We start from the raw sequence: 27,682 nt of genomic DNA on the forward strand, positions 1-27,682 counted from the left end.
TTGTTTTTTGATTATTTGTTTTCAACGTCATTTATTTATGCTCTAATTTTCATAATTTCTTTTTTCTTTTTTTTTTTTTTTGCTGACTTTAGGCTTCATTTGTTCTTCATTTTCTAGTTTTTTTTTTTTTTAAAGCTGAAGAGTTAGGTTTTTTTAATTGGACTCATTCTTGTTTTTTTGAGAAAAGCTTGTGATGATATGAACTTTCTTCTTAAACTACTTTTGCCATGTCCCAATTGTTGTGATATGTTGTGCTATCATTATTATCGTTTGTTTCTACAGATCCCTCAATCTCTCTTCTTATTTCTTCTTTGACCTAGTTGTTCTTCAGTAGCATGCTCTTTAATCTCCATGTATTTGTGCTTCTTCTCACTTCCTTTTTACAATTGGTCTCTAACTTCAAAGCATTATTATCAGAGAATATGGTAGGTATAATTTCTGTTTGTTTGGGCTATCTCTGTGTCCCAGTATGTGGTCAATCCATGTGCCCTTGAGAAGAATGTATAAGCATCTGTTTTGGAATGAAAGGCTCTGTAAATATCAATTATGTCCAGTTAGTCTATTGTGTCATTTAAGGATATTATTTCCTTTTTTATATTTGTTTGGATTATCTGTCCATTTCCGACAGTGGAGTATTTAGGTCCCCTACTACTTTAGTATTTTGGTCTCTTTCTCCCTTTAGTTCTTTTAGTAATTGCTTTACATATTTCAGGGATCTCTGATTGGGAGCATAGATATTAATATGTGTTATGTCTTCTTGGTGCATGATTTCCTTTATTATTATGAAGTGTCCTTTAGTATCTTTCTTGACCTTTTTTATTCTGAAGTTATTTCATATATTATTACATATAATAATAGCACCACCTCTCCTACTTTTCTCTGCATGCCATTTGCTTGAAATATAATTTTCCACCCTTTCATTTTGAGTCTATATTTGTGTTTGGTACTGAGATGTGTCTCCTGGAGGCAGCGTATAGTTGGGTTTTGTTTTTTTGTTCCAATCTGCAACTCTGTGTCTTTTTATTGATGAGTTTAGTCCATTTACATTTAGGTTGATTATTGAAAATGAGATCGTCTTATAGCCATTTTATCTTTTGCTTTCTGGTAGCTCGGTGTTTCTTTTTTCTTTTTTTCTTTTTACATTGAGTTTTGAGTGTTGTGGGTTTTCCCTCAGGTCCTTGTTTCATTGTATGTGCTCTTATTCTAAATCTTTGGTGTATGGTTACCATTTTCTGTATATATATATATATATATATATATATATATATATATATATATATATGTGTGTATATATATGTGTGTGTGTGTCTGTGTGTGTATGTATATATGTGTGTATACATACACACACACACACACACATATATATGTGTGCGTGTGTGTGTGTGTGTGTGTGTGTGTGTGTGTATATATATATATATATATATATATATATATATACACACAGCCATTCTTTTGTTCTGCTCATGCCTTATCTCCATTTCCTTTTTGGAATTTGGATATTTAAATCCTACCCTCTTTAGTCATTGTTATCTCAGTTTGTCCCCATGTATGTTGAATGTTCAGTACTATCTTTCTATAGCAATTCTCTTCTTATTATTTAAGCTTATAATGTCCTGTTCTTAGTAAAGGTTGTACTCTTTTGCTTCTTTTTGCCTGTGAATCGTCTTACTCTTAATTATGTATGTTTTTTTATGTCATTTTGTTTTAGTTGAGCTGGTCCTTTTCAGTACTTCTTGTAATGCATGTCTCATACTAGAAAATTCCCTTAATTTTTGTATGTCTGGAAAGGTCTTTATTTCTCCTTCGTATCTAAAGGAGAGTTTGTTGGATATATTATTCTTGGCTGGTAGTTCCTTTCATTTAATAGTTTGAATATTTTATTCCACTCCTTTCTGTCTTGTAAGTTTTATGCTGAGAAGTCCAATAATAATCAAATGGATTTCCCTTTCAAAGTTATTGTCTTCTTCTCCCTGTATACCCTGAGAATTCTGTCTCTGCCATTGACTTTTGATAATTTTAATACAATGTGTCTTGGTGAAGGCCTTTTTAGGTTGAGGTAATTGAGTCTTCAGTTGACTTCTTGAATTCCATGTTACAGTTCATTCCTTAGATTTGGGAAATTCTCATCCACTATTTGAAAATGCTTTCTAATCCCTGCTTCTTTTTTTCCCCTTCAAGAATGCCCACTATTGTTATTTCCTCTCCTGATATCAGCTCGTTCTTGCATATCTCTTTCATTATTTTTCTCTCCAGTTTTTCTCTTCTTCCTTCTGTTTTATTCCTAGATTTCTGTCTTCGATATCAGTGATGCTTTCCTCCATTTGGATGACTCTATTTCCCAAGCCTTCTCTTTCTTTTTTCAACTTCTTTTGTGTGTTCTTCATCTCCAGAGTTCTATTTGGTTATTTTTGTGGGTTTTGATCTCCTTGCTAAAGAACTTATTCTGCTTATCTATTTTTTTTTTAATTCCTGAAATTGTTGATATGACTCGTTTTGGATATCACTGAGTTTTTACAAAAGTATCATTCTGAATTCTCTGTCATTTAAGTCACATATTTCTATGTCTGTAAGCTTATTTTTGGGAGATGTTTCTCTTTTTTTAGAAATGCCTTATGATTTTTTTTTTCATGGTGTTTAATGGACTATTGTTTCACCTGAGCATTAATGGACATGCATTCTGCTTTTTTTTTTTTTTTTCAGAAAGAAGATTTATTATATAAAGGTCTCTTTTTAGCCTGTTGCAAAGAACTGGTTTTCTTTTAATTTCCAGTAGGTAGCTTCTAAGTCTTTTGGATCCCTGTATTATATAAAGCCTTAATAATTAATGCTTTTTTATTTTCTGGTAGATATTTAATCACCCTCGTTTCCCTCAGTCTCAGTCCCTGTCATTTTTAGCAACAGTTTTAGAAGTGTTTGCTCAGATTCCCCTGGGGCTCCATGGTGTTTGTTTTTGGAGCTTATTTTGGAAGGACACTCTGGGTTGGGGATGCGGGCTGCAGCTCAGCCTCATATTTTGAAACTGCAGCTCGTAAGAATCAACTGTTGTTTCTCTTCTGACCCTGCTTCTCTGCCATCCACCATTCTCCCCTTTCTTCCCTGATGCCTTGTCTCTACCACTGGCTGCATGGAGCTCCCAGCTCTCCCAGGTAAGGCTGTTCAGGGTACTCGCTACATCTTCTCCTCTCCCCTCTCCTCCTATAGGGAGCTTCTGCTGTGAAATTCAGCTTCTTTGTTTCTCCTACTCAAATGCCTAACACCTGGGGTTCCGATCTGTGGTAGCTCCTATGTGCAGGTCCCATGCTCAGATGTGCTGGTGTGAGGTTTGTGTGGTTTTTCTTTGTTGAGTTTTAGATGTTCTGCTTATTGTTGTGCCAAGGGGAGAGAACTGAAGACATCTCTCACTCCGCCATGTTTTTTATGTCACTCTTAAAAATACATGCCTTTCTTATCCCAATATGTTTATTCGATACAGTATTATCAATGTTCCTAATTCATGCTCTTCCAGATTTCCAAAATTCAGTGAGGTCATTCATTTAGATCAGTGGGATATAGTAATTGAGTAATCACTTGAATTTACCATAAGTTTTAGAAGATAGCTCTAGAAATACTTTGTGACATATCTTTGATAAAATTTTCCAGACAAAAATAAAGTGTTTCTCTCTTGTCCTTCACGCGCGCAAGTGTGTGTGTGTGTGTGTGTACACATACATACATATGAGTCACAGCTTGGATTCACCTATTAAATTGTATGATTGCTCATCATCTTTCACAGTCTCATTGAATATCCAACCTTTGATATAGCATACTTATAAATTGTCTTTTTCTTATCCACGTGGTACAAAAGCATTTATCTTTCTGGCACTGCTTTCATTGTTCTTTCCCACCCTGACCCCCAAAGCTGTGAAAATTACTTGAGACCTTTCACCTTTATTTGGATTACTAGTTAGGAATTTGATATGGAGATCTTCCACGTCCTCCACTCTTCCCACACAGTGAATGAAAACTCCTGGTCATTATGCACTGTGCCCAAAGAATTATCACAATTTGAACCACAGAAAACATCAAATGTTTGGCCCTTGAGACCATCCACCAGCTGCATCCATCACTCCGTATTGACATTTGTTAAAACTGGAATATTTTAGATATTAATTTCTAATTTCAAAATGTTTCTCCATTGATTTGGAGAAAATAGCCATACAAAAATATATATTTTCAATATCAGCATGGACTATATTTCCTACTCTTTAAACTTGCACATAATATATATGTACATATCTGAGGGTATCATACTATTTATGAAATGAGAAGTATCCTTGTGCTCTATAACATTATAGAAAATACCAATTTTTTTTTCTGGATTAGAAACAGTTTTTTTTTTTTATGTATTTAAGTTTCAAGTTAACGATCTGGTCCCATGATTTTTAAAGGGTGAAGCATCATTTGTTCATCTAATCAGCATATAATTTATAAGTATGTATTGTGTGATACCTACTATCTAGGTCAGGAGCTATAGAAGCTATAACAATCATGCTTTTATCAAAAGTCAGACAATAAAAAAGTAAACACAGAAACAAAAAATAATAACAATAATTTTATGTCGTGTTACCATAAAATAAACAAGAAGTTTTATTTATAAAATGTAATGATGAAAGGATGAACAGAGAATCCTAAATGCTGGGAAAAAAGCTAGACATATGAGTGGTAAGAGGAGATGAATTTTAAGAAGAACAAAAAAAAGTTTTACCTTTTTGAGTACTAAAATGGTAGATAATGTGGGTAAAGTTTAGGGTGAAAAAAGAGTATTTTAACCATTAAAGAGGTGGGAAGTTCAACCATATCATGGATTATATTCTATAAAGATATGATTATATTTTTTTCCACTGGGCATTTTGACAATTCGAGCAAATACACACTTTTTAAAACAAATCTTATGAGTTCATCTAGATTTTATTGTCTATTTGTGAAGCTGTAAAATTCCTATTGTTTCCTTTATATAGATAATTAATAGAGATGTTGACAGCTAATAGATAAATGATAAATAGATGATTAGATAGATAGATGACAGATAGATAGATTATAGGTGATAGATTGGAGAGAGAGAGAGAGAGAGAGAGAGAGACAGAAAGACAGAGAGACAGAAAGACAGAGAGACAGAAAGACAGAGATAGAATAAAGCAAGGTCACTCTTCTATAATCAATAAGATTACAAGACTGTTTAGGGAAGAGCCAAAATTGTATATTGCTTGTATAGCTCTTAGAGTACTAGCACAGTACTAAATATCTAATTGGTCCCTGATATTATTGACCAATTGACTAAGTTTGATACTTTTTGTTAATTTCATAAGCATCATTATTTTTGAAAAAAAAAATATTGTCGAGTCAGTCATTCAACTCTCTTTTCAATTAAGTTAAGATTTATTTTGTGGGCAATCCCTATTGGTATACTCTTGGGGAAAGCTTTACGTTCTCATTCAGAGAGTCAATTGATTTAGTTAGCCTCAGCTAATTGAAAGTTCCCTTCTTTAAGGGCCCAAGTATGTGAAACAGAAAACAGGAACAGTATGACTCAAATTTTTAACACCAGCAACTATGGCATGCTGGCCATTTTCACCCACTGGTTTATATTCAGTAGCTCCTTGAATCAGCCCTTCCCATTGCATTGCTTCTCCAGTACTGTGATTTCTCAGTATCCTAACAATAAATGCTAGCATTGCTTATGAAAGTTGATTTCTATGACATACTGGTTTATTAGCTAGACTAAATATATTTATATTTATTTGTGCAATTTATATATTATGTTAACATTTATAAATTAACATATAATAATATTAATAATATTACATATTATATTAACAGGGATATTTATCAATACTTTCTAAGAAAAAAAGTGAACCAGTGTTGTAGTATATTGGAAAAATAGGTTAATTAATGACTCCTGGTGTATTTGTACCAATATAAAGTTCTGTAGTTCTAAAAAATCATGTTTTTTTCTACAAAAGCAAAATGTTGAATAGATATTTAAGCTGAAGATTTACTTAAATAGATATTTCAGAAGTTTAAAGAAGCAAATCTTGATTCTATACTAATAATATATATATATTCTAGTTAAATATTTGCATGTATTTTGTTTGTTTATACTTAAAGTGAAACATATAGAAGCCATTAATTGTCAGTCAACTAAAAGACTAGATATTGATGCTGTGATAGAAAAAGCAAGACCCTTTCATTCTATCCGCACTGATACTTCTTTTCTCTGACATATATTTTTCAACTTATGAATTTCTACATGCAAATTTCTTTCTTTCTTGTCTATACAGTTTCTCTTAGACCAGCTAGGGGGGGATGAATTCTAATCTTCTCCTGTAAAATTTCTTTGACAGATAGAATTGAGCACTCTAAAGTCAGAATTCATTTGGCACTTATAATTTTTCATGTCAATTTGCAAGTTCATTAAGGTTGATATTTCTGAGTTACCAGATAGAATACAAGCCCAGTTGAGGGAGACATACCTTATATTTTTTAGTTTTCCTTTCCACAATTTTCCTAAAGATTTTACATGATTGTTAGAAAGATGTCTACAGAACTATACAAACAATAAGATATAAGGCAAGGTGAAAAATATGAGGTTTATTAGATGGCATTGTTACTTAAGGCAGGAGACACCAGTCAGAGGGCCATTTTCTCTCATCTTCTAGTCTCCACAAATTTGCCCAGTGCTTCTGATAATCCCTGAGTAGAAAGAGAATTATCTTCTGATAATCTCTGAGCATTGTTCGCCTTTATTCCTTTCTCGGCAATTTTTATTCCGTCCTTTGCCTCTCCTCACTGTTTTGAAAACTGACAGTATGCTTGCCCATTTTCAAGTAAAAATAACAGATTCAGGATCCATCTAAAGACTGAATAAATAAAAGGCAATTTTATTGGTTTTCTAGACTTCGGTGGGCCAAAGTTTCAGTCTTATCTGAGGCTATTCTAGACCAGGAAAATTTAGTGCAGTATCTTTTCATATTAGAAGCTCACATATCTGTGGGCTAGTTCAAAGATTATACATATTGGCAGTAAATTTTTTAATGTATTTATTTAAGTATAGTTTTGTATACAATCTTATATTAGTTATATTAGTTTCAGGTGCACAATATAGTGATTCTACATTTTTGTATTTTACAATGTAACCACCCCACTAATTATAGTAATCATCTGTTACTGTATAAACTTCTCACAATAGTATTAACTGTATTTTTCTTCCTTTTCTCACCCATCCACCTTACCACCTCCCTCTGGTAACTATTCCTTTGGTTTCTGTTACTATGAGTCTGTTTTGTTTTTAGAGTCCACATATAAGCGAAACTGTACAGTGTTTGTCTTTCTCTGTCTGATTTACTTCACTTAGCATAATGCCCTCTAGATCCATCCATATTGTTACAAATGGCAAGATTTCATCCTTTTATATTGCTGCATAATATTCTATTATATATACGTGTGTGTGTGTGTGTGTGTGTGTGTGTGTGTGTGTGTATCACATCTTCTTTATTCATTCATCCGTTGATGACAGTGATTTTCGACATTTTGTTTCATAGTGTGTTTGTTACTGCACACTTTTATATTTACCTTATATTTCTCCCTTGGCAATATCAAGTTGAGTGTCTGACATATTTAAAGACAGACCATAAAATAAGATTACTATTTTCATGTACTACCTCTCTTCCCACTTCTAGGCAGAACTTACTTTCTCTGGTTAGGCTTTGAATTTTTATGTCAGGTAGAAATAGTAAAAATATGTATGTACATGGAGATGTCGAAAACCTGAGTATGATGTGGGAGACTTGACATAAATAAAACATGCAAAAAAAAAATGTGTGTTAGTTTCCTAGGGTTGTTGCAACAAATTACCATATACTGGATGGCTTAAAATAACACAAATTTATTCTCTCACTGTCCAGAAGACTATAAATCTAGAATTAAGGTGTTGATGGGGCCATATTCTCTCTAAAATCTCTAGGGGAGGTTTTTTTCTTGCTTCTCAGCTTCCGATTATCATTGGTTATCCGGCATTCCTTCATTTGTAGAAGCATCACTCAATTCTCTGCCTTCTTCAACATACGAGGTTCTTCCCTGTATGTCTCTATGTCTGTTCTTATGAAGACACAATCTTATTGGATTTAAGGCCTACCTTAATTCAGTATGACTTTGTTAGCTAAATACATGTGCAAAAAACTCTATGTCCAAATAGGGTCACATTCACAGGTACAGGGGTTAAGACTTAACAACTTTTGGGGTGACATAATTTAACAAGCAACAATATGAAGAAAAGAATAAAGGAAAGAAGGAAGGAAGGAAGGAAGGAAGGAAGGAAGGAAGGAAGGAAGGAAGGAAGGAAGGAAGGAAGGAAAGAAAATTCTTCAGAAGAAAATAGTGGAAGAAAATGTAAGAGCCTGTATACTTGTATTTGTTTGAGAGTAGTTTTAAATTTTTATTGGTTTTGTTTGATTCTTTTGGTGAGGAAGAAGTCTTTTTAAGCAATTTTGGTGTATTGCAAATTAAGAAAAAGGAGGATATAAATTCTTATCCTGGATGATGATCTCCTAAAAAAGAGGAACCTGAGTTTTCATGTTCAAATCCACATGATAATAAATATTACAAATATTATACTTAGAATTCAGAGAATAATTTTTAAATGACAAAAATTCATGAGTTAATTAATATATATTATAAATGGTATTCTCTTCTGAGTAAAGATTGAATTTGTTTTCTCAGTTTTCATGGCAAACTAATTGTTTTAATGTCATTTCATCAAAATAGATTGGAAGATGCCCAGGATTTTAAAAATTATATCAGCATGATAATACTAAAATACATATAAAATAGATAATTAAAAAATATTGTTTGCATTTCTACCATTAAAACACAAATACTGTATTCATTATATATTGGGTATCATTATATGAAATACACTTTAAAGTAGTGGTTTCAAACTTACTAATTTATTACTTTCTGAGCATAACTAAATTTTAAATTAAACAAATTTCATATTATTTATGGAAAAATATAATATAATTGTATGTCTTAAAAATACTATTTAATAAAATTTAAGAACAACATATTAGACCACATTTATTTATTCAGTTTGGTTTTATTCTAGTTTTTAAAGTTTCTGATTTCAAAATTTTTTTATATCAAAAAACAAAATAGTCATGTCGTAGTCATCAAATCAAGGGATGACATTTGCAACTGATTTGAAATTCTGTTACATTCATTTCCACAACAAAGATATTTTATTTCTTTAATAATATGGAATTCTATTTTTTGACCTTCTTACATAAAAACAAGAAAGCTAAGGATGATAAACTGATCTATCTTTCATATTTAAAAACTATTTCTACTTCTATAGTTTTTAATAGATAACATCTTACCCTGTACTGTAAACATGTGGCCTTTCTTTAAATTAAATTATATATCTGAGATAATTTACTTGAGATAACTATCATGCAGTTAAGAAATAATACTGTTAAGAGAGATCTCTTATACCCTTTATCTATTTCCCCTGATAGTATCATCTTGTAAAACTATAGTCCAATCTCATAACCAGGATAATGATATTAGAATAAATCAAGTTATAAAATATTTTTACACCACCAGTACCCCATCATGTTTCCCTTAATAATCACACTCACTTCTCTCTCACCCTTACCCACTCCTTAAATTATGGTAATCACTAATAAGTTTTTTATTTCTATAATTTCTTCAGGTCAAGAATGTTAAATAGAATCATACAAAATGAAACCTATAGGGATTAACTTTTTTCATTGAGAAAAATTCTCTGGAATTTCTGTCAGGTTATGTATGTATTGATAGTGTGTTCTTATTTATTTCTACATTAGTATTTCATGGTATGGCTGTAACACAGTTTCTTAAATAAACCACCAGTTGCAGGGCATCTGGGTTGTTTACAGTTTCAGCTATTAGGAATAACACTGCCACCATTAACCTCAAGCAGGCACGTTGTGTCAGGACACACTCTGCAGACGGTATTGTGGTTGCAGGCAGTTGAGAGGCCTAGGCAACAAATAATGGCAGCTGCTACAGGGGATCCTGGATTCTCCAAATTGCAGTTTCCTCACTCTAACAGTGCCTTTGATATTGGATTAGGGCATGAGTTGACCCAGAAGAAGATGAATGATTGATTATCGCCTAGATGAAGCCCCTAAGGACATTAAGTGTTATTACTACAATGGTGATTCGTCTTTGCTGCCTGCTCACTTAACATTGGAATTTAGTGTTTTGGATATAAGTACTCCCACCCCAGCCCATTGTTGCCCAGCTATTGGAACACTGTATAACACCAACACACTTGAGGCTTTCAATGCTGCAACTAAGAAGCTACTTTTGGAACAAGCAGCAAATGAAATATGGGAGTCCATAAAATCTAGCGCTGCTCTTGAAAATCCTTCCTCCTCAACAAGTTCTTCCTCTTGGCATTTGCAGATCTAAAGAAGTACCATTTCTACTATTGGTTAATGGTCTTATACATTTTCATGACTAATTTACAATTTGTGTGCCTTCTTTTCAGAATATTTTACTTGTGAAATCTTGACTATAATGAGTTTCTTGTACATGTCTGTTTCTTTACAGACTACTTCCCTAAAACTCTAAATTTATTTCTTTCTAAAATATCAGACTTTATAGAAATAAAGTGAATTTCGGATGCTTATAACTTAAGAACAGTAGTTATTATTTTTTGCATGGAAATGTTAATTAAGACATTTTTTTCCCCTTCAGCCAGGATTGATTTTAGTCCAGTGATTTTTGAGTTGTACTTAAAACATGCCTTTTTAGGACAACTGGCAATTACATTCCCAGAGAAAGTAATAGGGAGTCCCAGGAATCCAAAAAATATGTCTCTGTATCTAAACTGTGCTTTGAGCCATTGTGAGGAAGATGAGCAACTGTTGGGCCATGTGTCATGTCAACAACAGGAGTCACTTGGTTTCTCATTGTTCCCCACAGAGCTCTTATATCTCATTCACTCTGAAGGGCTGTGGAGGAGGCAGTAAGTCTGGTTGAGAGCAGCAGTGGTAATCAAAAGGCAAAGGGGAAAAGTCATATACTCTTGCATTATTGGCACTTGATTTCTTGCCATATTATTGAATGGACTCTAATTGACTAATGGATATCTTTTCTTATCCCTTTAGTCTTTATGCCTCTGTGAAACATTTTTTTTTTTTTTTCATTTGGTTCACTGTCTGTTCAGTTCTTAGGCTGTTCACTGATCTAATTAAATCTTAGATAATAGGCTATATTCTCCACCTAAAATTGCATATTGATATTAATGGTTCATCTATCACTCTCTGTAGCAATGCAGAACAAATATAATTTTTTATTCATGTAGAACATTTTAGATGACATCAATGTAATAATCAAGTTGCCCTCTAGGTTGTTTTTTTTTAATTTAATTTAATTTTTTTTTTTAGAATAAGTATGGCTAGTTTCTTCAAATCTTCTTAACTTGACGTAAGTTTTTACAATCAGGCTCACCTTAACTGGAAATATTTCACTTGGTCACTTTCCTACTCAAGGTATATGTAAAGGGTTCTTCATATCCTTGCCAATACTTGTCATCTCTTGTATCTTTAATGACATCAAAGTGTGAGGTGATACCTCATTGTGGTTTTGGTTTGTATTATTCTGATATTGGTGATATTGATCATCTTTTCATGTACCTGTTGGCCATTTGTAAAACCTTGTTTGAAAAAATATCTATTCAGTTACTCTGCCCTATTTTAATCTTTTTTTTAATAATTGCTTTATATAAATTCTTTACCTATTTTGAATATTAGCTCTTTATCAGATATATGACTTACAAATGTATCTTCTATTAGATAGTTTCCTTTTCAATTTGTTGATTATTTTTTTTTTTGCCGTTTAGAAGTATTTTAATTTGATGTGTACCATTTATTGATTTTTGCTTCTGTTGCTTTTGCTTTTGGTGTCATATTCAAAAGTTATCTCCAAAAACAATTTTAAGCATATATTTCCCTGTTTGTTTGTTTGTATGTTTATTCTTTTGTTTGTTTTCTAGGAGTATATGGCTCTGGGTTTTATGTTGAAGTCTTTAATTCATTTTGAGCTAATTATTGTGAGTGATATAAGATTGGATTACAATATTGCTTTTCTGCATGTGGTTAACCAGCTTTCTGAACACCATATATTGATGAGACTATCCTTTACTCATTAAGTAGTTTTGGCTCCCTCTGTCAAATATTAGTTGACCATCTATAAATGGAATATATTTTGAGGCTCTCTATTCTGTTCTAATGATCTATGTGTCTATTTGTATGCCATTCACATATTGTTTTGATTACTAGTTCGATTACTAGTATAGCTTGAAATTAGAAAGTGAAATGCTTCCAGCTTTGTTCTTCTTTCTCAGGGTTTTTTGTGGTTCCATGCAAATTTTAGTGTACTGTTGGTGGAAATGTGAATTAGTACAGCCAGTTTAGAAAACATTATAAAGTTTTCTCAAAACATTAAAAAAATAACTATCATATGATTTAGCAATTCCACTGGCATATATCCAAAAGAAAAGGAAATAAGATCTTGCAGAGAAATGTGCACTTCCATGTTTATGGCACTGTTATTTACAATAGTCAAGAAGTGGAAATAACCCATCTCCACTGATGAATGAATAGATTTTTAAAAAGATGTGATTATATATGTATAGAGGTGGATATAGAAATAGGGGTAAAGATATACACACACTGGAATATTATTCAGCCATGAGAAAGAAGAAAATTCTGTCATTTTTTAAGAACATGGATGGACCTTGAGGGCATTATACTAAACCCTATAATTCAGAGAAAGTCAATACTATATGATATCAGTGATGTGTAAAATTTTCTTTTAAAAACTGAACATGTGGTAATAGAGTAGAATGATACTTACTAGGGGATGGGAGTTCAAAGAAATGACGAAACATTGGTCAAAGGGTACAAATTCCCAATTAGAATGCAAATAAGTTCTGGTCTAATGCACGACATGGTAATTAGAGTCAACAACACTACTGTGTTATGTACATGAAAGTTGTTGAGGGAATACATCTTAAATGTTCTTAACACACACAAAAAAATAATGATAATTATGTGATGAGATGGAGATGTTAGCGAGGAGTAAGATGATAATCATTTTGGAATATATAAGTATCAAATCAATACATTATATACTTTAAACTTACACAATATATGTCAATTATATCTCTATATGCTTCAGATAAGTTTTTCAAAATACCGCATAAAAATAACAGATAGAGGGATGTAACACCACCCAACAGTCAATATTTTAGAATTAACTAAAAAAGACACTTAAGGACAATTAAGAATTGACACATTTGGAAGGCTAACTAATTTTTTTTAAAGCATTGCCGTTTTTGCAAAAGAAAACCTCAATAGGGAATGTTAATATCTGGAAATGCTACATCAAGAAAGTGGGAGATGAGCTAGAACTTGAAATGAGTAGGTTTTATATGTGATTTAAAGTTCTGTTAAGTAATAAGAAAATGTCTTTATTCCAAATAAAATCATCCTACTCAGTGTCCCTTCTGTTTGATGTTTGTACAGTGAAGGGTGATGAGGGGAGTATGGATTGGCATGTGGCAGCACAGCAGGTGCTAACCAAACACAACACATTGTGCTCTTACACTAAATATCATGAAGAAAACACCTTCTCCTACTTTCCATATGCATAGAAATGTATTAAATTATAGCTTGCTTCCTCATACAATATTACAAATGAAGTGCTACATTTTAAGTATATATAAGAATAAGTACACATACATTCTACATTCATGTATAGGTTTATATTTTTTAATAACATAATAATCATGGTAGGGAATTTTATAATATATTTTATAGTAGGTAATTGGTCAAATAAATTTTCAGAATTATTATACACCAAAATATTTGCTGTGATATAAAAAAATATGAAAATATGTCAATGGATACTAAATATTCAAAGAATAAATGAAGGATACACAATATATAAAAATGTGGGCATTTTACTCAAAAAAATCAATAAATCCAAGGACACCTAATGACAAAATATAAAAATAGTGTTCATTATTCTAAAATTAGGACAAAAGTGTCAGAGATATAACATATTGGTTAAGTGGTAAGAGTATTCTTAAGCTCCTTATTTGGGAAAACTTTTAAAGCAAAGAATATGCTAAGTTTAATACAAGCAATCATCTTTTGTCTACAGAGATGCTGAGTAATGTTCTTAACTTGTAAGGTTTAATTATTCACACAGAAACTACCAAGACAATTCAAGAAAAGTCTTTAAATTATTCATATGAATTAATACTAGAGTTTATTTTGTTTAAGACACTGCTGCACATTGGGATTTCATATCTTTAGAATATAAACAAACCTCTGGTAATTTAGTCATCCATTGCTATGTCACATGTGCACATATTTCCAGAAAAAGTGCCAAAATATAGTAAAATGGATGAAAATGAAAGAACAAGAGCAAGAGTACATGATCACCATCCCAAAGAGAGTTAAGCCTGTTTCTCACTGACATTTAGGCAATATGAACTTCAATATACTTGATGGAGAAAAAATGACAAATTCTTGATTGATGAGGAGTTGTGATGTGGAAATAACTGGCAAGCTCTGGTCAATAATTGCAATATATTTCCATCACAGTTAATATAGCTTCAAAACTTGAGATGCTGTAGTTCTTGGATGACGGAAAGAACTTAGTGGATAACCGTTAATATGTACATATGCTTGCCAAATTCTTTTAATAGTATTTTAAATTTATGTATATTTGCTGATAAGTACAACGCTATATTCCTTCATTCTTTAATGGTTTATTTATTGAACCATTCTCCTAACATCCCATAGTTAGATTTTAATGATCTGTTATTTGCCGTTAGTGATATTTTTGGTGAATTAAATCTATCAATAATAATAATAGCAATAATAACAACAATCATAATAAACCTATAGTTAAACTATTTCTATATTTCAGATTTTACCCTTTAAGATAATAACAAATATTAATACAAGTATGTTTGATGTCGTGTAGAGAAAGATGGCCCAGCCATAGTCGGGCTCCCTCCCAGAACCCTTAACAGCTAATTTCTGAGAGAGAAAGTGACTCAGCACTTCTCCACTTATGTAACCATGTGCCCAGTAACCATGTGCGGGTTTTTATTATATGGCAATGTGCCACTATTGTTTAACCTGTGTATAAAAGGCACTGTTACCCTGCACGGTGGGCTGTGCCCCTGCTGGAATAAAGAGCTATGTCACAGTTGCCTATGGCTCCTGGCATTTTTTTTGAACTGCCCAAGCCTGTACCCCTTACTTGGGAACCTTGAATCTGCAGCAACACAGACATACTTCACTGTATTTTACTCTGTGTTTTTAATACAGCAGGGGCTAATCAGAAATTAAAAGCAGCTATAAACACTCAGGCTCAATAATTTTCTCAGTCACTAAATTCAGTGCAATTAAAACTAACCAATAGTTTATTGCATTGTGGTCAACACTATGGTAGAAATGTCTAATTGTTAGATATAAATTTAGTGTTATTTCTCAACTTATGTTTTTGTTATGTTCCAGAAGCTGCTGGCTAAGAAGTTTAACACTTTGAAGTGTCAAAGCTAGTTTACAAATATTATTTACCATTATGTTAGAGAATAATATTATTGATTGTAACATTACCATTATTACCAACCACAGCTCAAAATCTGGTTTCTATGGAAAGTATACTCAGAATCTTATCAAAGAATGTAGGTCTACTTTCCCAAATAAAGCAGTGAGAATGGGAACTCCTTGGGTTGCTTTGGCAGTAAGAAAGTGATTCCAGAATGAGCTTCCCCAAGGTGACATCTTTAGCAGAGTATTGAGGTGTGAGAAGACCATATAGCTAATTCAAATTTATAAATTACTCTTGTAAAAATAAAAATAAATTTCAAATGTGAAATTCTTAATGTTACTATGTGTGAAAACTATTGCTTCTCTCTAGATGTCTGGAACCACATTGTTGAGATCCAGCCTTTTCGAGAGAATGCCTCACGTTGCAAATATTTGCTCTTTCCTATCCACTTTAGTATAATAAAAACTGCTATTCTTTTAAAGAAGATGTTTCAAATACTATTTTGAGAAGAGACTAGCAAAATGAATTCACAAAACGATTTAAAGGGTAACAGTGTACATTTCACACACTTCAGGACATATCTGAATTATAATTCCAAAATGGAGTTCTAGTAGAAGGACTTTTGTGTGTACCACTAAAATTGTACCATTTAATATATGTAGCTGAGTTATGTGCAGGGTTCATTCTCATTTCAAAGCAATATAGGGTTATGCCCTATAAAATGAACAATGGGAAAGAATTCAACATTAATTATTATTTTAATGGTAATTGATAGAAGTCTGTATATCTTGAAATATAATGCCTATTGTTTCAGAATAGCATAGTGGTTTACTTATCTCGAGTAAGAATAATACAACCCATTATTAAAATTATAGAAATAAAATTACTTATGTTTATTTTCTGAATGAGAAGATAGAATTGATAAAAGATAAAAATTTATTTAACATAATTTATTTATAGCATGCTATCATTACTGACATTATTTAATTTTTTTGGATAATAATTCTGCATATAGAATTTCATCATATCCCCCAGCTATCGGAGGAAAGGTAACGCCTATTGCTTCATTTAATAATCATTTTTAGTCTATTCATGAATTAATTAACTTATTAATGGTGGATATCTCTGTTAACATATAATTTAGCATAAACTGTAAGAATGACAAGAATGGTAAGAATAAGAACAACATCATTGCATATTTTCAAGGAGGGGGAATGACATAATTGGACTAAAGTGTAGAGAATGGCAACAATAATAACTTACAAAAATTCAGAGAATAATTAGTAGTAGCATGACCAAGTTAGTGGCAAATGGCAGGAAAAAATTTGAGAGAATTTAGAAAATAGAATCCACACGTAGTTTGTTAGATATGGGAGAGAAGGAGGGAATGAGGCAGTGAATAATGACACATAGGCTTCTGAGCTTGGCAGTAGGATAGTAGCAGTTGTTAATTACTCATTTGGACAAACTGAGGAGAAAAGCATGAGCACTAGCAAATTTAGATTGAAGGGTAAATGACCTCAGATACAGGTATACTGATTTGAGCTATAATATGTGGGATTTTAACATTAAAGGCATGGAGACAGGTTGAGTTCCATTACAAATACTATACTACAACGATTTTTTTTTAAATCTTAATTCAAATCAACGTATTATAGGTATAGGTAATTTTATAATAGTTCTTATGATTTATGTAACAAAATGATGGCTTATGAATTGTGTACTAAAAAATAAATCTGCTTTTCATACATTTTAAAAAATAAATCTGTAGTGTGTAATATTTTAAGAATAAATCTTGTAACAAAAAATTCTATCAGACTTCAGGAAAAACAGCAATACTTACATCTACTTTACTGCACTAAGTAGTCACATTTGCAAAAGCTAATAACACAAATAAATTAATATATTAGCAAATAAATAGAAATTAAAATTAGGAATTAGAAAATAAAGCATTTTCTCCTGCTGTCTTGCTGATTACCTGCTGCTAATAAGAATTTTTCCTGCTATTGAATATTAAAGTCAGCCTGATTTTGCCTGTACAGCAGTTTATACAATGAATATATTTTTCCCTTTCCATATAAAAAATTAATAATAAAAATTTCTGACATGAAAAACATGCTGTTTCCACTTAAATCAATTTTTTTTTCTCATGGTTTTGGAATTATATACTTTTCTAATATTTATGGTGCTACACATTTAAAAGCATTAACTGTGGCATACATTTTACTTTGGCCTGTATTTTGTATTAACTGTTAACTAAAGAAAGTATCGAGAGATTCATATCTCATAGTCACCCTTTAATAACCGAGCAGAACGAATGTTGTGAAAATGGAATAGGAATTAATAGGTTATGATGACATCATTCATTCTATTATTAGATGGTTATTAAATTAGTTATTATGAGAAATGTTTAATACTTATCAGAAGCCTGAGGCAACACACATTTATTTATTGAAGTCTTTCTTATAGCACATATCTAAAATAATTATTCAAAATGTGTTAATTCAACAACTTTTGTATGACCAGTTTTTACCACGAGCTGAAAATATTCTTGAAAAAGAATGATTTCCTTCCTCCCATCCCTAATGTCACAATGTACTTTAAAAGAAAAATTTTCAAAAAAAAATAATATTTTTAGAGAAAAATAATCAGAAACTGTAGTTTTAGAGTTTAGCCAAAGAATTTGGGTACACAAAGACCTCTAGGTAACATTTGCTCTTGAGACTTTATATGAAATACTTCTGAAGAATGAATGTATTTTAAGATAGGTTTAAAGCACAAAATAGACTATATAAATAAAATATGTTATTTACTAAAATGCTGTTAATAGAAAATGAGAAATGACATTATAAACATGACTTTAATGAAGCTAATATTAAATAAAATATCCAATTAGCTTGATTTCATTAGCTGGCCAAGGAAATTCTCTTGTGTACAGTAGAAAATGTGGCAAAAAATTGGAGACCTTTGAATGATGTATTATGTACCGTTGTAGGTGTAAATTTTTAGTAGTGGAAGAGAGAGTATAATTTGATTTGTGTGTTTGGTCAGATCATTCTATTGACCTTATACATTCTAACATTCCACTTGGCAGATGAAACTGAAAATGAACTTCCAAGATGATGCATTTTATTTTCAGTGCAAGTAGTCATTAAGGCTAGAAGTCAGAATGCTAGCAGCTACTATATCCTAATAGCTGTACTGCAAAATATTGAAAGGAAATTCCACATTACTATATTCTACATAGCATCCAAAACAAGCAAAATATTTGATTTCTATACATTCATACCAAAATACAAATAAGCACAGTTCTCCACTGTTACATGGAGTTTACTATGTTTAGTCTGGCACAACAATCTTACTTAAAGGTATATTTACCTTTTTAATTTCAATTCATAAATCCAGGCAATAAATATTTATATAAAGCCTTCCAAATTGTGAGTAGGTGCTCTGCACTATACCTTTTCTACTTTGTCATTCTTATACTTTATGTTGACTACAAAGTTAGAGTTTATATTTGTCCTTTACAACATCTCTGAATGTCTTGTTAATAAGAATTCTATTCATAATTAAGGAAAATGGCAGTTTCCTAAGTCATGAAACTGCAGTATACTTACTTGTTACTGTATTTTAGGTTACATCTTTCTCAGAAATTTCTTGCATACATGGCAGGAGGGAAACAAATTGCAATAATCATTTAAGTATATGTTTCTTTACCAAAGATTTTTTTTTTTCACATTTCACGCACAGGAAAATATGTGAGATACATTTGAAGATACATAACAATCATTTTAAAAGGATTTTAAGTTTTCCATTTAGAAAAGTAACATATTTGGTTAAGAAGGGATATGCAACTAGTTATATTTTTTTTGTGCTAACCTTTTAGTTCTACTACTATTTTCTTTAATAAAAGACTGAAAAAGTATTTAATTTCTGTACCTTCCATATTTATGTGATCACAAAGAGCCTTTGAACCACAGCTGTAAACTAGTGCAGTTAAAGAGTTAACCTTACTGAAAGAGATCTGGCATTTTTCTTCATTTTGGGGGAGGCTGTCTCCCAACCCTTGGAATATCCTGCCTGATAAATTATCTTTGTTTACCTGGGAGATTTGGGACATGCCTGGTAGTTAGTGCTGACAATAATTTACAGTGGGAATTTTTGGACCAGAAGGTGTCACAAGACCTTTAGAGAGACTAGAGACTAAGGTCAGCCACATAAGCAGTCTTCTATGTCTATGGAATCAAACCCAATAAAACTTCTAGATACCAGAGCTTGAGTAACATCTCTTATTGACCATGTTTCACATCATTGCTGGGAGCTTTTAGTATTGTTCATAGCTCCGTTGAAAGAGTACTACCAGAAGCTTCAACTTGGAAATCTCCTAAACTCTACCTCATTCGCTTCTTCTTGTGGCTGATTTTAATATGTTTCTTTTTCACTTTATTAAACTGTGACTGTGGATATAACAGCTTTTAGTGAGTTCTGAGTGAATTATGGAACTTTAAGCTGATCTTGGGGCCTTCCATACTTGTAATTTGTGTGAGAAGTAAGGATGGTCTTGAGGACTTACAAATTTTGCAGAACTAAATACTCATCTCTTTAAATTTTGGTTTTGTAGTAATAGCAGTTAAGGATAGTTTTCTAGAATATTTAATGAGGGTCTAGGGATATAAAAAAGCTATAAAAGTTTGTGAAAATTAAGTAAGCAAGTTATTGTTTTAAAGCATTTAGAACAGTGCCTGAAGGAGATTAAATACTACATAAATATTAGCTCTGATTGTCTTCATTCGTTGACACATAGATAAAAATGTTTTAAGTATAATTTTAATATAGCAAGTACTAATTTAAAAAATGTATATATAGTCAGTCGTTTTAATGATCCTAAGTGATTTTTGGTTGGTGTTTGGCCAATTGCCATAGTGTCTCCATCCATAAGTCTCCATTTTCTCTCTAAATGAAGGAATTGTGTTCTCAGTTCAAGGTTCTTTGTTTTAGAATATCTTTTTCTATTTATGTGATAAAGTTTCTGTTCTTAAGTCTGCCATACTTATATATGAGTTCATCTATTTTCCCAGATCTTTTCTTGAGGTAACGAGCCAAACATTAGTTTCTTCAAAAGTTATTTTCTGTCTTACTTTTGAACAGATTCAGAAAATGTTCATCTTTTCTTTAAAAATATAGATGTTGATGTAATCTATAATCAATTATCTATAACATATGCCCTGGATTCTCTCTCCATTCTATTAATAAATTTAAATTGATCATCTTTGTGTGATGATTAAATTTAATTCCTAGAATTTAATGATGCCTCTTGAATTCTTATTTACAAAAATGTCTAATGTATGTTCACACTGTTTTATTTTCAAACAATTTTTTGCATAATTTTGTTTTTTAATGATAGGATCACTAATGCTCAACTAATTTTTTACAACTAATTTAAATGCAGGAAAATATATTTTTATTATTTTTATATGTCTTTCATATATATTTATCATATTATCAAAATTTAAAATTCAAATATTACAAATATTAGTATATTTTCTGACTTCTTGTCAAGTTATTTTAAAATAATTTTTTTCTTTAAGCATCACCTAACAAATATGGAGTTCACTAAACAAATTTTCAATTAATTACTGTCATTTAATTTAGTGATCATTTTTTTCGTAGCTGAAAAAAATGTTTCTAATATGTTTTGTATTCAAAACCAGAAAATGAATGAAACACACACTACATCTCATTGCCAAAATATATATTCATTAGAGATGTTATCGATTATTTTCAAATTATTTGCAAGTAGTGGTTTATAGTTTGTTTCTGGTAATAAATCAATCTTAAGTTCATTCATATAAAGATATTTAGGTACATTTTTCAAATTTCTATATTCTAGATAGGGAGTTTGTGAATGAAAAAGAGGATATGTAATGAACCTGACAAGCTTAGTTGGGGGAGGGGGGCCCACAAGGCAGTCCTGACGAGCTAAGTGACTTTAAGTATACACACAGGATGGTCTAATTGCAAATTACTAACAGGACTATAGCTTCTTTAGCAAAGGTCAGTCTTTAAATTAAATGAGCTCTATCATTTGTTCTTATGCATTTAAGATAACATACCTTTGAAATGTCACAGTAATTTTCTTTTCTTACCTTTTGAAGGGACAATGACTGTCATCAGAGCACAAGACCACAGAACTCTCCCATTGTTATTTTGTTTCCTGCATACTATTTCTACGTGCTGTTGATGCTATTAACTATCCTCTAACTCCCAATATAAAAAAAAGTATATTTCCAATTTTATCTTTTATTCAGTATTAGAGATTTCCCTGTTATGCTTTCTCCCACCTCCTTAATTTATCTTAATGGATTTCATTCATTTTCCTTATACCTTCTCCTTTGTTTCTAATGTATAAAACAAGCTACAAAACTGCCATTCTCTGGAGCATTTGAGATCTTGCTCTCTGCCATATATTGTCAATTTGGGTCATATAAACATAAAAATTCTCTACAGGTTTAAATGTTTCTTATGTCTACAAGTTGTCAAACATTTTCTTTAAAGACCAGATAGCAACATTTTAGACATCTTGTTTTTATAATCCCTGTTTAAAGTACTTAACTCTGGTATGACAGTACAAAAGCAGACATAGGAAATAAGTAAATAAAAGGATATGTCTATAACCCAGTAAAACTCTAGTTAGAAAAACAGCCCGTGGACCCCAGTTTACCAAACTCTGTTGTTGATTACTGATATATAAATGAATAAATCAGTAGACATTAAAAGTTATCTGAGGATGATAACACACTATAGTAAACTTCATCATTTTTATTGTTAAAACTTAATATTCACATCATCATATTATCTCATAAAAAACTTTTTATTCTTTAATATTCACATATAAATCTAGACTTATAAAGTATTTTTGTTTTGTTTTTTTCCTATACAAATCCAAGAATAAAGGAAATATTAAAAAAATAAAAAAGGAGAACTTAGAGACATGTAGAACAATAACAGAAATTTTAAAGGTATCCATAATTGGAGTCTCAGAAAGAGAGATACACAATATTTGCAAATGTAGTGATAGATAAAAATTTACAAATACAAACAAACAAATAGGCTTAACGTCAAGGCACTAAAAACCAAAGATAAAGAGAAAACCAATATGAATCTTAAAAGCATCAAGAGGAAAACAGCATATTAGGAATAATGATTTGAATTATCATTGACTCTATCATAAGCAACGGAGACCTGAAGACATATAATTTAAGTTCCACCAAAATCAATTTGTACATCTACTGAGAATGAATACCCTTTAAATATGAAATTAATATAAAGTTATTTTTAGATAAAAGAAACAAAGAGAATCTTTTGCCAAAACAGCTGAACTTTAAGAAATATTTAATTTTTTTTTTTTTTAAATGAAGGATAATGGAAACTTGAATCTGGAAGAATTAAAGAACAGAATAAATGGTGATTAAAAGGATATATTTACCTCAATATTTTTTAACTATTTGTAATTGTTTTAAGACAAAATTATATTATTGTCTTATGAGATTTAAAACATGTGTAGTCATAACATACACATATATGACAACTAAAGTAAAAAGGACTTGAGGTGGGTCTAAAAGTAGATTTTAAAAACTACAAGAGATGAAGAGTAATATTTTGTAATGATAAAATATGAATTATTCATAAAGATCAATCAAAAATACACATGTTCAAATAAAAGAACTTTTAAATATATAAAACAAGACTAATAAACATAAAAGGCAAAAGAGAATATATCATAAGCAAAATGTATGATATTAAACTTATTTTTTTAGAAATTGGCAAAATCAACTAGAATAAAAGTTGGTAAAGGCATAGATCTTGAAAACATTCTCAGTCACCTGGAAGTGATTGTGATGTGTAGAAAACTGAACCTAACAACTTCAAAATATGCGTTATTTTCAATTACACTTGGTACATTTAGCAAGATACACCATTTGATAAATGTCTAATAATTTGAAAGGCTCAAAAATATATGAGTTAGTTTTGTGAATAAAATACAGTCAGAATAATCAATAACATATCTCTGAAAACCACAAATTCTGTGAGAATAATAATACAAATAATGTAGAGATCAAAGAAGAATCTCTCTTACACTCACATTCACAAACACATGAAGATATTCTGAACTAGAAAACATAACATCAAAATTAGTGTGATATAGCTATAAAAAATTAGAGGTAAATTTATAGTCTTAAATTTTATATTAGAAAAAATTGGGGGTAAATTTGTAACTTTTTAATTTTTTTAATTTTATTAAATTTAGTGGGATGACATTGGTTAATAAAATTATATAGGGTTCAAGTGTATAATTCTATAATACATCATCTGTATACTGAATGGCTAAAGTAAATTTTTAGCTTTATACTAAGTCCACTTATATGATTTATTTAGAGGAATTTCTAGGAGAAGACAAATTGATATGTGCTGAAAAATAATCACAATTATTGTTTTCTCTGGGTAAATGCATATAGGAATTCAAAGAGATGAATCTGTGAAGGAAATTTCTTTAGTGATAAGAATGTTCTTTCTCTTGTTTGAGATTTCAGTTGCAAAGGGAATATTTATGAAGATTATTCCTTGGGCCACCAAAAAAGATTCATAATGATAGTGAAAAAGAAACAAAAAAAAAACTAGATAAAGTACCTAACTACAATACAATAAAAATAGAAATCCATGACAAAATAAAAAATCAAAAATGCATTATTCTCAGAAATTTCAAGCAGGTTGCTAATTAACAATTAGATCTAGGAAAATAAAAATCAAAATTTCAGAACATCTTGGAAATAATAATAAAAACAAAGCAACTGGAATTTGTGGGATAATATCATTAAGAGAGAAAACTTATAATAAAAATTATATTAAAGAGATTAATACAACAAAAGTGTTTTTTTATTTTTATTTATATTAAAAATATAAATTTAAAAAATAAAATAATTAATTAAATATAAAATGATAAAGGTAAGAAAAGGAACAATTTAAACCAAAAATGAAAGACTATATCTAATAAAATATCCTTCAATAATTGACTAAAATATAATACACGTGCACCCAGTGTAATACTATGGAACTTAAAAAGGAATGAAGGCAAGCTATATACACTGATATTAATAGCTTCCTGGGATATATTCTTAAGTAAAAATGAAGTGGACAATATTGCAAATAGTATTGTTACATGTATCTAAGAAAAGGTGGATGACACATGAATGTGTGCATATATTTTACATAAAAACAAATACACAAATATGAAATAAACTAGTAAATTACAATAGACAAGTTATCTATATACAACGTATATATAGAAAGAACAGGGTAGAGAACACATGAAGGAAAGTCACACTTCCCTGCTTCTGAATATTGGCAAATGAAGAAGAATAAGTTTATGATCTACCTACCATAAACAGTCTCTACTTTATAATAGCCAACTAATTTTTAAGGGAAGATGTTCTTTATAGCATTTTGGCTAAACACATAGAATTGGAATCTCAACATTTTGAAATGCATAACAAAATAATGAAACTGAGTAGCTAAATTTATTATTTCATTATGGATTAGGATAATCAATGCTCATCATTTATTTTCTTTCTGATGGAAGACTATATCACATTTGTAGTAATTTTGGTAAAAACAAAACAAACAGAATCATATTAAGACTCTAAGTTAACATCCGGTTTAGGGAAAATATAGAAAGTTCAGCAATATGCTCGACTACAGTGCGTGGAGATACTTAGCAAAATCTCAACTCAATGGGATGAATGGTCTAGTTTTTTCAACAAATTTGCAAAATAAATAGAGATAGGAACAAGTATAAATTAAAAGATTCAAGAGAAATATAAATGGTAAGTTATTGGCCTTTTGTTGTACTGGTCATTACTGATCGAAGCAAATTATAAAAAATTATATGACATAAGATAAATTGATAACGATGAACACTGACAGAATACTGTTATTAGAAATGTCATTAACTTTTTTAGGTGTCATAATGGCTTTAAGGATGTGAATATTTTAATTAGAGAGCTTCTGTCTTAAAAATAAAGTACAATATAGATAAACACTAATTTATACATAGTATTGATGGCTTCCATGGTCAAGCCTTATATTTAAGCAATTTTTGAACGTAGGTTGGAAATCGGCTCTGATTTATTAACCAAAGATTTTGATTTTATTTTACTGAAATAAAGATTTCCAGATACACAGATATTATATGGATAGTTAGATAAACATATGTTAGTTGGATAGAGGGATGCATGCATGCATACATACATACACACCTACACATACATACATACATACAGACATACATACACGTGGTGATGGATGGATTGATGGATGGAAGATGAATAGATGGAGGATGGATGAATGGGTTAGGGGAGAGAAGGAGTGACAGAGGGAAAGTGGAAAAGAGGAGGACAAGGGAAAGGACAGGAAGGGAGGAGGAGAGGAGGTAGCATGTGCACATATGTACATGAAAATGCACAGTGTTCCATGAATTTGCTAGTCATCCCAAATGCTTTCCTATTTTTCTAAGCAAATCAATTCCCTTTAACCCCTCTTTTCCTTTCTGATGTTTTTACAAACATAATCCCAAAGGGGAAATTGCAAATACTTGGATCTCTAGTAAAATAATTTTTTAAATTAGTATCTAGGTTAAATGATTAAAGCTGCTTTATAAATAATCAAGTAATTACATATAGAGTTGACATAAGTATTTTATAGTCAAATAGAATAATTTTTATTGAATTTGAGAAAAATTCACAGATGACTAGCATGCAATTTAACATCAAAATAAAAATAACCTCCATATGGAATATCAATATTTGAATGATGGGGAATGGTGGTATAATTTTACCTATAAAAAATATATTCAGAGGATGAGGGAATGTGGCAGACTAGGTAAAAGCAGGGTTCATCTCCTCCTAGGTCCATAAGGAAATTACAACCAAATTATAACATAATCAATGTGGAGAATCAACTGAAGTCCAGCTGATGGTAACACTTAAAGCTGATAATATAAAGAAGCCACATCTAAGACCATAGGAGAGGCAAAGTAGCTAATCAGGCTGGACCACACCCATGGCTAGTGAAGGCACACCAGGAGGGAGGGTGAGGCTGCAGAGGCTCTCCTGAAGAAGAGGATCCTGCTCTCATTTGGGGGCTCCCCAGCCCAGGGTCCCAGCCCAGGTTTCCAGCCCAGGGAAGAGGAGGTTCCAATAACTCTAACTGTAAAAACCACAGGGGATTCCAGCCATTTGGGTGAGATGGAAGAAGACTAAAACCCTAGACATCCCTTTGAGGGACCCATGCACAGGCTTTCTGACCTGTGGACACACCTGGAACACCGGCAATGAGTCAGAGGCTCATGTAGGATTCATACTGAGAAAATCTGCATTACCTGACACCAGAACAAGGGTTGGAAGGGCAGCCGCCATTGTGCCTTAGTCCAGCCCACCCACCGGGCAATCTACAGACTGTGCCAACTTGACTGTGCAGACCTCTTCCAAAGAACCATTAAGAAGTGCTGGCCTGAGGGGATCAGTCTGCTCCATTCAACCTTCAGATCTCCCTGGGCTTTCGTTGCTGGATGGCTGCCAACCCATTCTCTGATTCAGGGTCAAGCATTCCAGCAGGCGTCCATCTCTGTGAACCACATTTCTATTCCCATTTAGTGGTCAGAGCTGTGAGCAATGTTTCTGAGATTAGGTCAGGCAAATCACTGCTGCCAACATGACCTTGGGTAGATCTCAGGGGTCTGTGGACCTGTCCCAGACAGCAACTGATATTGCTGTGGCCTGGGACTTTTGCAGGAATGTGGGAGCAGTCACCAGTGTTGCAGCAAGACTGAGGTCCTGTTGATCTAATTCCCATTATCTCTCTGAGACCCCGCCCCAACTTACCCACAAATTGTCCAAGGTGACCCATTGACTGTGAACTCACACAGCCCTGTCCATGCCCCCAGGATCTCCCAGTCCTCACAGACAACAAA

Source organism: Rousettus aegyptiacus, unplaced genomic scaffold, assembly GCF_014176215.1.
Source record: "Rousettus aegyptiacus isolate mRouAeg1 unplaced genomic scaffold, mRouAeg1.p scaffold_m13_p_4, whole genome shotgun sequence".
In the NCBI taxonomy this organism is placed as follows: domain Eukaryota; kingdom Metazoa; phylum Chordata; class Mammalia; order Chiroptera; family Pteropodidae; genus Rousettus; species Rousettus aegyptiacus.